The sequence below is a fragment of the Coenobita brevimanus genome, chromosome 69 (assembly GCF_032717465.1).
Source record: "Coenobita brevimanus isolate Jiangsu-jjx chromosome 69, ASM3271746v2, whole genome shotgun sequence".
In the NCBI taxonomy this organism is placed as follows: domain Eukaryota; kingdom Metazoa; phylum Arthropoda; class Malacostraca; order Decapoda; family Coenobitidae; genus Coenobita; species Coenobita brevimanus.
This window is the reverse complement of record NC_137022.1, coordinates 20,015,172-20,032,671: the sequence shown is the minus strand read 5'-3', so window position 1 is coordinate 20,032,671 and position 17,500 is coordinate 20,015,172. Positions and strand designations below refer to the sequence as shown.

The following is a 17,500-nucleotide window of genomic DNA, read 5'->3' as shown; positions in this document are numbered from 1 at the left end:
GACATCTCAAAGGCTTTCGATCGAGTCTGGCATAAATCTTTAATTTCCAAACTGCCCTCCTACGGTTTCTATCCTTCTATCTGTGCCTTCATCGCTAGCTTCCTTTCTGGTCGTTCTATAGCCGCTGTCGTAGACGGCCATCGTTCTTCTCCTAGATCTATCAACAGTGGTGTTCCTCAGGGCTCTGTCCTATCACCAACTCTCTTCCTTTTATTCATCAATGATCATCTAAGCTGTACATCTAACCCTATCCACTCATACGCTGATGACTGCACCCTTCACCTTTCCATTCGGTTCCCACAACGCCCATCTCAACAGTTACTTCAACAAACAAGGGATGAGGCTATGGCACACCTAATTTCTGACTTGGCTCGTATCTCGGACTGGGGTAAAAATAATATGGTTGTTTTTAATGCATCTAAGACTCCGTTCTTACACCTATCAACCCGACAATATCTTCCACAGGTATACCCACTAATGTTTAATAATATTCAGCTTAATCCTGCATCATCCTTGAACATGCTTGAGGTTTCATTTACTCGGGACTTATCTTGGAAAGATCATATTACATCTCTTGTAAAATCTGCTTCCAAGAGATTGGGTGTGCTAAGCCGACTCTGCTCTTTCTTTACCCCTGCACAATTGTTGACTCTGTACAGGGGTTTTATCCTCCCCTGTGTGGAGTACAACTGTCATGTGTGGGGAGGCTCCCCACATACAGCTCTTCTCAATAGGGTGGAGTCAAAGGCTTTTCGTCTCATTAACTCTCCTCCTCTTACTGACTCCCTTCAACCTCTGTTTCTTCGCCGCATTGTTGCATCTTTATCTCTTTTCTATCGCTACTTTAATGGTCACTGCTCCTCTGAACTGTCTGCTTGCATTCCTCCACCTCTACGACGGGCGCGTAGCACCCGTCTGGCAGAAAACTTTCATCCCTTTTCTGTCCAACTCTCTAATGCAAGAGTTAACCGTTACTCCCAGTATTTCATTTATGCAACAGGTCAACTCTGGAACTGTCTCCTTCTGTCTGTATTTCCTGCTGCCTATGATCTCCAGTCTTTCAAACGCAGTGTGTCCAGGCATCTCAAAATGATCAGATCTTGAATTTGGCTCTCTATTGTATTTTGTTTTTCTCTTGGAGGGAACTGTTACTGCGGCCCCATGGTCATTGGTTCCTTCTTCTTCGCATAAAAAAAAAAAAACTATCTATCTATCTATATACCTAGGCTGCTTCCCCCAAGGAAAGGGAGGTAGCCGAGACAGGACGACTCACTCTCCATTTACTCATCCATTCAAACACATTTATTCGCATCTTAGCCCCAAAGGGGAGAACGGACAGATCCTCACTGCATCACAACGCACAAGGGTCAACTGCGCAATGCAATCAGTGACATCCACAGCAGGGCCCGACAGCAGAACTGGTTTACCCCTGCCACATCATAACAGACCCATCCCCTTACCCGCACCTGACCTGACTAGCTGATCAGACCAAAAGCGGGAGAATATCCCCTCAGGGCTGCGTCATCACTTATTCATTCACAATTTCTCTCCATTTATTTCTGTCACGCACAGCCACTCTTCCTTGCTCAACAGACATCCCTCTCGCATCCAGGGCTCTCTTCACACTGTCCATCCATCCTATTCGTGGTCTTCCTCTCAGTCTTACAACTACCCGTTGAATATAAACTTTCATTGGCTAAATCCTATTGGAACGCAATATTTGCCCACTAAACCACGAGGCGCGAAAATTTGGTTATATGGCTATCACCCAGCGTAGTAAATGGTTTCCTGGTGTACAAGAACCAATTTGGCTTTTCAGTGTAGACTCACCCACAGGCAGAAGGAAGAGGAAAGAATGAAGGAAAGAAAGACAGATGACGGAGTGTAAAGTAACCCGTAGGCAGAAAGACGAGGATAGACTGAAGGAAAGACAGAAGAACATGGAAAGAAAGAAGATGGAGGATAGGGAAGGGCAGACAACCGACTGCAACACTACACCGAGTGAGTGGATGGTGACCGCCCTCACCTACCACCAACCTCTGTTGTCACCCACAGGATAATTCACACAGGCATGGTACAGCTATGAATTACCTATAAGGGTTTATCTGATCCCTAATTGAATGCGTGGATAATTTTATTGGACATCCTATAGATCGCATTCTTACTTTCATACGTTCATTTTCCTATATTTGCATGGTTCTCACTTTTTTGTGTAGTGGGAAACAGGATGATATTGATTATAACGTTAACAGCATGAGATGGCAGGGAGGGAGACGGAGGCCGTGCAAGTGACGAATCGACTAGCAGCACTGAACCACCGGCTCCAGGACAAAGACAGGGTCAGTAACCATATTCATACATTTTCTTGAGCCTGGTTTGAGTATATGGGCCGTATTGTAGGTGATATAAGAGACTTCACAACACTTTTTTCTTAGCGAATTAGTAAATACAGTAGATCTTGCTATTCTGTCTAATTTTACCTGATTTATACGTATCCAGTCACGACAAAGTTAGACTCAGTAACTTGCAAGGACGTAAACAAACAAAAAAAAAAGTTGGTACATCCAAAACATATCTCTCAGGAAGAGGTGCTAAGAGGTATCATAGGACACAACCATAAAATCGATTGTTTTTGCATTCATCTTCGTTCATAAGCCTACCAACACTTCACAACCAAAAAGGAGTGAACATTACTGTGGATAATTGAACCAAGCAAAACTATTTCTTAAATAACTGCTGTGGAGGAATATCTGTCGCAAAAACTCGTCAAGATCTTTATTAATGCTGCTCTGACATCCAAATTGGAGTGAATATTGAAACACAAGACAGCCAACCAGAGGGACTTCCTAAAACAACCTGCTGCTGTGGAGACTTGTGATTAAAAATTGGTTAGGATTCTGTATTTATACTGTCATTTAGGCTGCCACCCAACACACAGCATGACTAATACTCTTGCATTTTTTACGTCAATATTAGACTTACCCTCAGAAATTTATGCTGTCATTAAGAGCTGTGAATAATAAAAAGGTGCAAGTGACTGTTTCTTCTGCCTCTCTTTAAAGTAAAGGATAAGAACAGGAATCATAATCTCAAGAAACAAAAGTTTCCAAACATGTTGAACTCAAATTAAGTGCGTTTATGACAAGAAGTAATAAAATATATGTAAAAATGATAAAATGGAGTGGAGAGAGAACTGTATAATTATTTGTGTGAAGTACGTCAATAAGAATGGATGAGTGAAGTTGTACCAGCGGAGTGGACGAAGGCTTAGTAGTAGCTTTGTAAAGAAGTAAAAATAATTTGAGTACAAAGCGTGGAATATGTGTGCTAAATGTTGTTTGTAAGTTATGTGAAAGAATAGTTGTGGAGAATGTAAGACAGATAAAAATAGATCTGATTCATGATGAACTTGGTGGTTTAAGGAATGATTGTGTAAGTGTGGAGCAAATATTCACTGTCACACAGATAATAGGAAGAGTATGTGTGCGAAGAGAATTATATATATATTTTTTTTTACCATTCAGAATCTGGAAAAGGATTATGACGGAATGAACAGAGTGTATTTAAGTTGCGTGTGGAAGGAAAACTGATAAATGCTGTAGTATCTTTTACGGTAGTGAACTTTGTGCTAGAGTGGATAGATGTTTGACTGGTTTAGTGTCATTATTGGAGTGAAACAGGGATGTGTGATGCCGTTAAGATTGTTGAATATTATCCGTATATATGTAGACTGTAGCACCAGTCGAGCAGGGCAGTACTCCCAAGGTGGATGGAAAGCTGATGACAGGGAGAGCTGGAGCTCCCGTTTCATCAGCCCTCGGGACTAGGTCCCGACCATCCCCCTTTGCTGAACTTTTTCAGTGTCTCAGTAACACAGAGTAGACCAGCATACTCTCCAATACAAGATTCTCCAACTATCAACACCAAACTTCATACACAGTACACACCACACTTCGTTTTCAAATTTTTCAAAAAAAAATGGCGTCGATTAACATAGCCTCGGAGTCCCCAGGGGTGGGGACCATAAATGCCCTCACCTTCAGCCCCTCTCCCGGTGACGACTCAAGGTACCTGGAACCACTGTCTGACTCTCTTCTTCTTCATTTCTGCAACATTCCCGGCCTTTCCTCTAACTTTCGCTCTGTTGAGCACCACCTCTCCTCCTCTAAACCTCACCTTCTTTTCCTAACTGAGACTCAGCTGTCTGAGGCAACTGACAGCAAATCCTTTTCTGTATCTTCCTACTTTCTCTATACTCATTTCAAAGCAAAAGGTGGCTGTTGTGTATATATATACAACAACTTATCTTGCTCGCGTGTTCCTGAACTCGATTCTTCTTAATTCTCTGCACTCTGGTTTCAGCTTTTCTGTCATTCTCTGACTAAATATATCTGTGCTGTTTACTTATCTCCTAATTCTACTGACTATCAAAAAATCTTTGACTATCTTACTTCTACGATAGAACACATTCTATCCATTTCTCCTTTCTCTGAAATCTCCATTCCAGGAGATTTCAATGTTCACAACCACCTTTGGCTCTCCTCACCTTTCACTGATCCACCTGGTGAACAAGCCCACACCTTTTCTATCCTTAATAACCTAGAGCAGCTTGTACAGCATCCTACCCGTATCCCTGACCACCTTGGAGAGAGCTCCAACATACCTGATCTCTTCCTTACAAATAATCCTTCTGCTTACACTGGTAATCTTTTCTCTCCGTTGGGCTCCTTCGATCACAATCTTATCACCTTAACCTGTCCTATCGCTCCGGTACGGCCTGCGGACCCTCCAAAAAAACGTCGTCTCTGGCACTTTGGAGCTGCGGCTTGGGAGGCCCTCAGGCAGTACTTCTTTGATTTTCCCTGGAAATGATTATTGCTTCCATGGCCGGGAGCCATCTGGGTGTGCCTTGCTCATTACGGAGGTTATTCTCTCGGGCATGGAATCATACATTCCTTTCTCATATCTGTTGACTAATGCATGAAAGCCTTGGTTTAATCACGCTTGTTCTAATGCTGTCCGCAACAAGGAGAGGGCCTATAAAAGGTACCGGAGCCAACCCACCCCTGAATCACATCTTTTATACATTTCTACCCGGAATCGTGCTAAGTCTGTTCTTCGCTCTGCAAAAAATAATTTCATCCGTACAAAATGCTCTCAACTCTCTAACTCAAACTCTTCCTGCTCCTTCTGGCACCTTGCAAAAAACCTTTCTAACAACTTTACCTTATCATCCTTCCCTCCTCTTTTCTACTCTGATGGCTCTGTAGCTATTTCTTCTACTGATAAAGCAGATCTCTTCACTCAGACTTTCTCCTCCAACTCCACCTTAGACGATTCCAGTGCTGTTCCTCCCTCACTTCCCCCCTCTGACTTCCTCATGGCTAACATTAAAATTTCTTCAGCTGATGTATTTTCTGCCATTGCTGGCCTCAGTACTAATAAGGCATATGGGCCTGATGGAGTCCCTCCTGTTGTTCTCAAGAACAGTGCTTCTGTGCTTACTCCCTGCCTAGGCAAACTCTTTCGCCTTTGTCTGTCAACTTGTACCTTTCCTTCTTGCTGGAAGTTTGCTCTCATTCAGCCAGTCCCGAAGAAGGGTGACCATTCCCAACCCTCTAACTATCGTCCAATTGCTTTAACATCCTGTATTTTAAAAGTTTTCGAGTCAATTCTTAATAGAAAAATTTTAAAGCATCTTTCCTATCACAACCTTCTTTCTGATCGTCAGTATGGGTTCGGTCAGGGACGCTCCACAGGCGATCTTCTCACCCACCTTTCAGACTCCTGGTCATCCTCATTTCGGGACTTTGGCGAAAGCTTTGCCATTGCACTTGACATCTCAAAGGCTCTCGATCGAGTCTGGCATAAATCTTTAATTTCCAAACTGCCCTCTTACGGTTTCTATCCTTCTATCTGTGCCTTCATCTCTAGCTTCCTTTCTGGTCGTTCTATAGCCTCTGTTGTAGACGGCTATCGTTCTTCTCCTAGATCCATTAACAATGGTGTTCCTCAGGGCTCTGTCCTATCACCAACTCTCTTCCTTTTATTCATCAATGACCTTCTAAGCTGTACATCTAACCCTATCCACTGATACACTGATGATTCCACCCATCACCTTTCCATTCGATTCCCACAACGTCCATCTCAGCAGTTACTTCAACAGGCAAGGGATGAGGCTATGGCACACCTAATGTCTGACTTGGCTCGTATCTCTGACTGGGGTAAAAATAATCTGGTTGTTTTTAAAGCATCAAAGACTCAGTTTTTACACCTATCAACCCGACAAAATCTTCTACAGGTATATCCACTTATGTTTAATAATACTTAACTTAATCCTGCATCATCGTTGAACATGCTTGGGGTTTCAATTGCTCGGGACTTGTCTTGGAAAGATCATATTACATCTCTTGTAAAAATCTGCTTCCAAGTGATTGGGTGTGCTAAGCTGACTCCGTTCCTTCTTCACCCCTGCACGATTGTTGACTGTATACAGGGGTTTTATCTGCCCCTGTGTGGAGTACAACTCTCATGTATGGGGAGGCTCCCCACATACAGCTCTTCTCAATAGGGTGGAGTCAAAGGCTTTTCGTCTCATTAAGTCTCCCCCTCTTACTGACTCCCTTCAACCTCTGTCTCTTCACCCCAGTGTTGCATCTTTATCTCTTTTCTATCGCTTCTTCAATGGTCACTGTTTCTCTGAACTGTCTGCATGCATTACTCCACTTGTACGACGGGTGGGTAGCACCAGTCTAGCAGAAAACTCTCACCCCTTTTCTGTCCAACTCTCTAATGCAAGAGTCAATCGTTACTGCCAGTCCTTCATTTATGTAACAGGTCAACTCTGGAACTGTCTGCCTCTGTCTGTATTTCCTGCTTCCTATGATCTCCAGTCTTTCAAACGCAGTGTGTCCAGGCATCTCGAAATGAATGGATCTTGAATTTGGCTCTCTCTTGTATTTGTTTTTCTCTTGAAGGGAACAGTATTGCGGGCTCATTACCTTTGGTTCCTTCTTCTTCATATATATATATATATATATATATATATATATATATATTGGAGCCTCTGTGGTACAGTGGTAAAGTGTGCGTTTTCATAAACTGAAAGACGAGGGTTCGCACCCCACCAGGGTAATAAACTTTGGGAGCGATCTTCTACCCACGTACTTCTTTGGCGGACACAAGAGGTACTGTGGTAGAACCATTGTCGCATACTATAAAGTATGCTTGCACCCAGTCGCCTTGCGCGGGCCGATTACACTTGGTTCACAGACTACACACACATCCAAAGCCACATGAACACTACAGTTACACTTACAAGCACTTCTCACCCTACATACAATCTCTACCAGACAACCTAAGCCACTTGGTACAGATACATTGGCTATATCGTCCTCACTTCGGTCGGGATAGTCTTGTCCTGCAGTGGACACTCAAACGGCTGATGAGATTATATATATATATATATATATATAGATAGATAGATAGATAGATTAATTAAACAACCTTAACGGCATCACACATCCATATATATATATATATATACATTCATCCATCATCAAATCCTACATTGCCTCATGGGAAGCGTAAGACTCAGGGGCAAAGCATTTCGGGCCGACATTTAAGATAAGAGTGACCAGCCTCACTCATCCCTGAGTGGCAATACATGAACAATCAACCTCAACCTCCTCTTGGATATAAAATTTAACCGGCTCAATCCGATTGGAGCACAATATTTACCCATTAAACCAGAAGGCGCGAAAATTTAGTTATATGATTATAACCGAGCGTTGTAAATGGTTTCACCATTTGGCTTGTCACTTAGTGTAGAGTCACTCACAGGCAGAAGGAAGAGGTAAGAATAAGGATAGAAAGACAGAAGATGGTGTGTAAAGTCAGCCGTAGGCAGAAACACGAGGAAAGACTGAGGGAATGACAAAATAAGATGGAAGGAAAGAAGATGGAGGAGAGGAAAGGGTAGACACCCGAGAGCAGAACTACACCGAGTAAGTGGATTGTGAGCGCACCCACCTACCAACAACCTCTGTGGTCACCCACAGGAAAATTCGCACAGCCATGGTACACCTATGAATTATATACAAGGGTTTAACTGATGCCTAATTGGATACATGGATCATTTCATTGAACATCCTATAGATTTCATTCTCTCGTACTTTCATTTTCCTATATCTGTATGGTGCTCACTTTTTTGTGTAGTGGGAAACAGGATGATAATGATGATGATGATGATGATGACAGCATAATATTGCGGGGATGGAGACGGAGGCCGCACAAGTGACGAATCGAGTAGCTCCACTGATCCAGCGGTTTCAGGGCAAACACAGAGTCAGTAACATTCATACATTTTCTTTAGCCTGGTTTGAGCATAAGGCCTGTATTGTAGGAGATATTGGAGACTTCACAACACTTTTTTCTTAGCGAATTAGTAAATACAGTGTATCTTGCTATTCTATCTAATATTACCTTATTTATACATATCCAGTATCGACACAGTTTGACTCAATAACTTGCAAGGACTAAAAAAAAAAAAAAAATGGTACATCCAAAATATATCTCTCAGGAAGAGGTGCTAATAGGTATCATAGGACACAACCATAAAATCGATTGTCTATGCATTCATCTTCGTTCATAAGCCTACCAACACTTCACAACCAAAGCTGAGTGAACATTACTGTGGATAATTCAACCGAGCAAAAGTATTTCTGAAATTAATTAACTACTGTAGAGGAATATCTGTCGCAAAAACTCATCAAGATCTTTTATTAATGCTGCTCTGACATCCAAATTGGAGTGCATATTAAACCAAAAGACAGCCAACCACAAGGACTTCTGAAAACAACTTACTTCTGTGGAGACTTGTGATTAAAAATTGGTTAGGATCCTTAATTTATACTGTCATTGACGCTGCCACCCAACACATAGCATGACTAATATTCTTGCATTATTTACGTCAATAATTGACTTACCCTCAAAAATTTTTGCTCTCATTATGAGCTGTGAGTAATAAAATAGAGGAAGTGACTGTTTCTTCTGTCTCTCTCTTTAAAGTAAAGGATGAGAACAGCAAACACAGTCTCAAGAAATAAAAGTTCCCAAACATATTGAACTCAAATAAAGTACGTTTATGACATGAAATAGTAAAGTACATGTAGAAATGATAAAATGCAGTGGAGAGAGAACTGTATATTTTTTTATGTGAAGTACGTCAATATTACTGGATGAGTGAAGTTGTACCAGCGAAGTGGAAGAAGGCTTAGCAGTAGCTTTGTAAAGAAGTAAAAATAATCTGAGTACAAAGCGTGGAATATGTGTGTTGAGTGTTGTGGGTAAGGTATATGGAAGAATAGTTGGGGAGAATTTAAGACAGTTAAAAGCAGATTAGATGAATGATGAACTTGGTGGTTTAAGGAATGATTGGGTAAGTGTGTAGCAAATATCCACTGTCACACAGATAATTGAAAGAATGTATGTGTGAGAAGAATTATAAGGTTTTTGTGCCATTCAGAATCTGGAAAAGTATTATGACGGAATGAATAGAGTGGATTTAAGTAGCGTGTGGAAGGAAAACTGATAAATGCTGTAGTTTCTCTTACAGTAGTGAACTTTGTCTTAGAGTGGATATATGTGTGATGCCGTTAAGACTATTTAATCTTATGTATCTATCTCTCTATCTATATCTCTATCTATATATATATATATATATATATATATATATATATATATATATATATATATATATATATATATATATATATATATATATATATATATATATATATATATATATATTTATATATATATATATATATCTATCTATGTATCTATCTATCTATCTATCTATATATATATATATATATATATATATATATATATATATATATATATATATATATATATATATATATATATATATATATATATATATATATATATATATATATATATTGCCAGACGCCTCAATCCCGTTTGGGGTGGCCACAAACAAATCGCCTCCAAGTCGCCCTGTCCCCCGCCATTTCACGCCCCAGCTCCCAACTCAAAGCCCCCTCTCTCATATACCTCTCCACCCCATCTCTCCATCTCATCCTCGGCCTCCCCGTCCCTCTTTCCCCCTCCACCTCACTCACATACACTCTCTTCGTCAGTCTTTGACCCTCCATCCTCTCCACATGGCCAAACCACCTCAGTGTGTTCCTCATAACGCTTCCTATCACATCCACATCAACACCACAACGCTCCTTTATATCCTCATTCGTCAGCCTGTCTCTCCATGTGACTCAACAGGCTCCTCTTAAATAACTCATTTCCACTGCTCTCACTCTTGACTTGTGTCCTTCCAACAACGTCCAAGCTTTACTTCCGTACGTTAGAGTTGGTATCACAATACTGTCATGTAGTAACTTTTTCACTTCCATGCTCACTTCCCTGTTTCTTATCACTGCTTTCAAAGAACCAGCAACCTTTCTTCCCTGCTGTACCCTTTCAAGCACTTCACCCTCCAAACCTCCATCCTTACTCATCACACTACCCAAGTACTTAAACGTACTCACATTTTCCAATTCCTCACCATCCAACCTCGCTGTACATTCACTGACTTCACCTCTCTCAAAGACCATCACTTTACTCTTCCCTACATTCACCTTTAGATTCCGTTTCTTACACACTCTCTCAAACTCATCCACCAAGCCTTGCAGCTCCCCTTCGGCTTCACTCAACAACACGGTATCATCTGGAAACAACAGTACAAGGAGTTTCCAAACACTATCCTCTCTCACCAGGGCCACTCCAACATCCACTACCCTACCTTGTACCTCTTTTATTACCTCATCCATGTACAGATTGAACAACCATGGAGACATGACACATCCCTGTTTCAACCCAACTTTCAAAGAGAAAAATTCACTTAGTTCACCATCCACACGCACTGCAGCCTTCGCACCATCGTACATACTCTTCACAGCATTCAACAACTTCCCATCTATTCCATATATTCTTAACACTTTCCACAATCCTAGTCTATCCACCCTGTCATATGCTTTCTCCAAATCCATGAAAGCCGCATACAACTTCTTTCCCTTCTCTAGAAACTTTTCCACTAAAGATCTGAGAATGAATATCTGATCTACACAACCTCTTCCCTTCCTAAAGCCTCCCTGTTCTTCTCCAACTAATTTCTCTGTTCTTTCTCTAACTCTGTCAATAAGTATCCTACCATATACTTTTCCTATTATACTAAGAAGACAAATGCCCCTATGATTACCACACACTTCTTTTTCCCCTTTTCCTTTGTACAAGGGAATAATTATACCTGACTTCCAATCCTCCGGGACTCTACCTTCCTCCCAGGCCAATCTGCACATCTTCCACATCCATTCTACTACTATCTCTCCCCCATGCTTCAGCATTTCACCACACACTCCATCAATTCCTGGGGCTTTCCCCAATTTAACTTTCTTCATTGCTTCCACAACTTCTATCCTACTGATTTCTTCCTGTCTTCTCACCTCCCTCCTTCTTCCAGCCATTCCCCAGCCACTTATACTCGCATTACTTCCATCCTCCACGTTCAACAATTCCTTAAAGTGTTCTTTCCATCTGCTCACTTTTTCTCCCTTCTCCACTAGTAATCTACCATTTTTATCTTTCACTCCCCTGCTAACTCCACTTCCACCCTGTCTTACTCTTTTCACCTCTTTCCAGAACATTTTCTTACAGTCCCTCCACTTTACACTCAAATTCCCTCCAAATTCCTCATCCACTCTCTTCTTACTCTCTCTTACTAATCTTTTCACCTCTCTCTTTCTACATATAACTCTCTCTTCCGCCTCTCAACTTCTTCCACGCCCCTATTTCTCATTCATTCATTGTATGCTTTCTTCTTTTGTGCCACAGCCCGTTTCACCTCTTCAGTCCACCACGCTGTTCCTTGCACCCCCCACCGTCTTCTCTTCCTTCCACACACCACATCACATGCTGCACATATTTCTTCTGTAAATATTCTACACACACCTTCCACGTCCCCCATCTGCTCCAACTCATATTTGCCCAATCGTTCCTCCACTTCTCTCTTATACTCTGCCTTTTTCTCATCCTCTTGTAACCTTTCCACTCTCCTTGCAACTACTCCTTCCTCTCGTCTTTCCGTTCTTCTATTCCTCCATCTTTCTTGAACTTTAACTCTGGCCACCACCAAGTAGTGGTCAGAAAGTCCACTCCCCCAACCTCTATAAACTCTTGCATCCAATATACATCTTCGCATCCTTTCATCCACACACACATAATCAATCATTGCCTTCCTTTCACTCAATTCACCACCCACCCTTCTCATCACTCGCCATGTATACCTGTGGATCATTTTATGCCTGAAGTGGGTATTGGCTATCACCAACCCCCTCCCAGCACAAATGTCCACTAACGCACTCCCATTCTCATCTGTCTCAGCAGGCACACCCCACTCACCAACTATTCCATCCACCTTCACATTCCCAACTTTACCATTCATATCACCAATCAAAAACACTCTCTCATTCCTTCCAAACTTTTCCATGCACACTTCTACATTTGTCCAGAACTCTTCTCTCACTCTTCTAGCACGATCTTGCGTTGGAGCATACACACACAATCGCCCACATTTGTATTCCAACTTTCAACTTTACCCACACAATCCTTGATCCAACTGATCCATACTGTCTTATGCTCCTCTTCCATCTTTTACTCACAACTATACATACTCCTTCCTTTGCCCTCTCATTCTCACCTACTCCTGCACATATACCCCATCCATACTCCCATTCTCTCACACTTTCTCCTCTCCATTTTGTTTCAGTTATTCCACATACATCCACTTTCGCATCCTCAAGCACCTGGACAATCTCTCTCTCTTTCACCTCATCATTTGCTCCCCTTACATTCCACGTTCCAATTGCGATGTCCTTTGTCCGGTCCTTGGTCGTCAACGTTTGGTCAGTCCTTGTCCGAGGCTTAATGTTTGTTTTTTTAGTTAGTTGTTTTCCGGGGAGGGGCACTAACCCTCCGCCAACCCTTTTAGTCACCTTTTACGACAAGCAGGGATACTGGGGGAGTATTCTTGACAAACCCCCCTACCCCCAGGGGGGTAAATATATATATATATATATATATATATATATATATATATATATGTATATTTGTATATATATGGAGCTTCTGCGGTACAATGGCAAAGTGTGCGTTTTCATACACTGGAGTACAAGGGTTCGCGCCCCGCCTGGGTAATAAACTTTGGGAGCGTTCTTCTGGACACGTACTACTTTAGCGGACACAAGGGATGCTGTGGTTGAACCAGTGTCGCATCCTATAAAGTATGCTTGCACCCAGTCGCCTTGCGCAGGCCGATTACGCTTGGTTCACAGACTACACACACATCCAAAGCCCCACCAATACTACAGTTACACTTATAAACACTTCTCACCCTACATACAATCTCTACCAGACATCCTAAGCCACTTGGTAGAGATACATTGGCTGTATCGTCCCCACTTCGGTCGGGATAGTCTTGTCCTGCAGTGGACACTCAAGCGGCTGATGAGATTATATACAGTATATATATATATATATATATATATATATATATATATATATATATATATATATATATATATTTTATATATATATATATATATATATATATTTTATATATATATATATATATATATATATATATATATATATATATATATTTTATATATATATATATATATATATATATATATATATATATATATATATATATATATATATATATATATATATATATATATATATATATATATATATATATATATATATATATATATATATATATATATATATATATATATATATATATATATATATATATATATATATATATATATATATATATATATATATATATTTTATACTATATATATATATATATATTTTTTTATACTATATATATATATATATATATATAAATAATGTATATATATAGATAGATAGATATACAGTATACATATATTAATATATATATATATATATATATATATATATATATATATATATATATATATATATATATATATATATATATATATATATATATATATATATATATATATATATATATATATATATATATATATATATATATATATACAGTATATATATATATATATATATATATATATATATATATATATATATATATATATATATTTATATAAATATATATATTGCCAGACGCCTTAATCCCGTTTCGGGTGGCTACAAACAAATCCCCTCCACTTCGCCCTGTCCCCCGCCATTTCACTGTCTTGCTCCCAACTCACACCCTCCTCTCTCATATACCTCTCTACCCAATCCCTCCATCTCATCCTCGGCCTCCCCCTCCCTCTTCCCCCCTCCAACTCACTCACATACACTCTCTTCGTCAGTCTCTCACTCTCCATCCTCTCCACATGGCCAAACCATCTCAGTGTGTTCCTCATAACGCTTCCTATCACATCCACATCAACACCACAACGCTTCTTTATATCCTCATTCTTCAGCCTGTCTCTCCATGTGACTCCACATGCTGCTCTTAAATAACTCATTTCCACTGCTCTCACTCTTGACTTGTGTCCTTCCAACAACGTCCAAGCTTCACTTCCGTACGTTAGAGTTGGTATCACAATACTGACATGTAGTAACTTTTTCACTTCCATGCTCACTTCCCTGTTTCTTATCACTGCTTTCAAAGAACCAGCAACCTTTCTTCCCTGCTGTACCCTTTCAAGCACTTCACCCTCCAAACCTCCATCCTTACTCATCACACTACCCAAGGACTTAAACGTACTCACATTTTCCAATTCCTCACCATCCAACCTTGCTGTACATTCACTGACTTCACCTCTCTCAAAGACCATCACTTTACTCTTCCCTACATTCAACCTTTAGATTCCGTTTCTTACACACTCTCCCAAACTCATCCACCAAGCCTTGCAGCTCCCCTTCGTCTTCACTCAACAACACAGTATCATCTGCAAACAACAGTACAGGGAGTTTCCAAACACTATCCTCTCTCACCAGGGCCACTCCAACATCCACTACCCTACCTTGTACCTCTTTTATTACCCCATCCATGTACAGATTGAACAACCATTTAGACATGACACATCCCTGTTTCAACCCAACCTTCAAAGAGAAAAATTCACTTAGTTCACCATCCACACGCACTGCAGCCGTAGCACCATCATACATACTCTTCACAGCATTCAACAACTTCCCATCTACTCCATATATTCTTAATACTTTCCACAATCCTTGTCAATCCACCCTGTCATATGCTTTCTCCAAATCCATGAAAGTCGCATACAACTTCTTTCCCTTCTCTAGAAACTTTTCCACTGAAGATCTAAGAATGAATATTTGATCTACACAACCTCTTCCCTTCCTAAAGCCTCCTTGTTCTTCTCCAACTAATTCCTCTGTTCTTTCTCTAACTCTGTCAATAAGTATCCTACCATACACTTTTCCTATTATACTAAGAAGACAAATGCCCCTATGATTACCACACGCTTCTTTTTACCCTTTTGTTTGTACAAGGGAATAATTATACCTGACTTCCAATCCTCTACCTTTCTCCCAGGCCAATCCGCACATCTTCCACATCCATTCTACTATTATCTTTCCCCCATACTTCAGCATTTCACCACACACGCCATCAATTCCTGGGGCTTTCCCCAATTTATCATTCTTCATTGCTTCCACAACTTCTATCCTACTGATTTCTTCCTGTCTTCTCACCTCCCTACTTCTCCCAGCCATTCCCCAGCCACTTATACTCGCAATACTTCCATCCTGTATGTTCAACAATTCCTTAAAGTGTTCTCTCCATCTGCTCACTTTTTCTCCCTTCTCCACTAGTAATCTACCATTTTTATCTTTCACTCCCCTGCTAACCTCACTTCCACCCTCTCTTACTCTCTTCACCTCTTTCTAGAACATTTTCTTACAGTCCCTCCACTTTACACTCAAATTCCTTCCAAATTCCTCATCCACTCTCTTCTTACTCTCTCTTACTAATCTTTTCACCTCTCTCTTTCTTTCTGCATATAACTCTCTCTTCCGCCTCTCAACTTCTTCCACGCCCCTATTTCTCATCCATTCATTGTATGCTTTCTTTTGTGTCACAGCCTATCTCACCTCTTCAGTCCACCACGCTGTTCCTTGCACCCCCCTCCGTCTTCTCTTCCTCCCACACACCACATCACATGCTGCACATATTTCTTCTGTAAATATCCTGCACACACCTTTCACGTCCCCCATCTGCTCCAATTCATATTTGCCCAATCGTTCCTCCACTTCTCCCATATACTCTGCCTTTTTCTCATCCTCTTGTAACCTCTACACTCTCCTTGCAACTGCTCCTTCCTCTCGTCTTTCCCTTCTTCTATTCCTCCATCTTACTTGGATCCTAATTCTGGTCACCACCAAGAAGTGGTCAGAAAGTCCACTCTTGCATCCATTACACATCTTCGCATCCTTTCATCCACGCACACATAATCAATCATTGCCTTCCTTTCATTCAATTCACCACCCACCCTTCTCATCACTCGCCATGTATACCTGTGGATCATTTTATGCCTGAAGAGGGTACTGGCTATCACCAACCCCCTCCCAGCACAAATGTCCACTAACGCACTGCCATTCTCATCAATCTCAGCAGGCACACCCCACTCACCAACTATTCCATCCACATTCACATTCCCTACTTTATCATTCATATCACCGATCAAAAACACTCTCTCATTCCTTCCAAACTTTTCCATGCACACTTCCACATTTGTCCAGAACTCTTTCTCACTCTGCTAGCACGATCTTGCGTTGGCGCATACACACACACACACAATCGCCCACATTTGTATTCCAACGTTCAACTTTACCCACACAGTCCTTGACTCAACTGATCCATACTGTCTTGTGCTCTTCTTCCATCTTTTACTCACAAATATACATACTCCTTCCTTTGCCCTCTCATTCTCTCCTACTCCTGCACATATACCCCATCCATACTCCCATCCTCTCACTCTTTCTCCTCTCCATTTTGTTTCAGTTATTCAGTTATATTCTGTGTACATATATATGTATATATATATATATATCCATCCATCCATCCATTGCCAGACGCCATGTATCCCAAATGGGGTGGCCAAGGGCTTAGAGTTAATTGTTTTACAGGGAGGGGCACTAATCCTCCACCAACCCCACTTGACACGTAGGGATGCCAACAGCATCTGGTGTTCCCAGGCGGTCACCCATCCAAGTACTAACCAGACCCAACGTTGCTTAACTTCGCTGATCGGATGGGAAGCGGTGTAGTCAACGTGGCATGGCCGTTGGCTACATATATATATATGTATATAGTTATATAGTTATATCTATCTATCTATCTATCTATCTGTCTCTCTGTATATATACATATGTATATATATATATA

The 17,500-nt window shown here is 40.8% G+C and overlaps 1 protein-coding gene, 1 long non-coding RNA gene and 1 other non-coding gene across 3 annotated transcripts in view; 1 reads left to right on the top strand and 2 right to left on the bottom strand.

The window, feature by feature from the left end:
- The window catches only part of LOC145406007 (uncharacterized), a 417,004-nt gene that overhangs the window by 82,032 nt on the left and 317,472 nt on the right, over window positions 1–17,500 (bottom strand). The window lies entirely within an intron of this gene.
- The window catches only part of LOC145406006 (uncharacterized), a 285,077-nt gene that overhangs the window by 212,054 nt on the left and 55,523 nt on the right, over window positions 1–17,500 (top strand). The gene's annotated exons all lie outside the window — the stretch shown is intronic.
- Window positions 17,286–17,404, bottom strand: LOC145406226 (5S ribosomal RNA). Its single transcript, XR_013898504.1, has one exon. It is a non-coding gene; the product is annotated as a 5S ribosomal RNA (ribosomal RNA).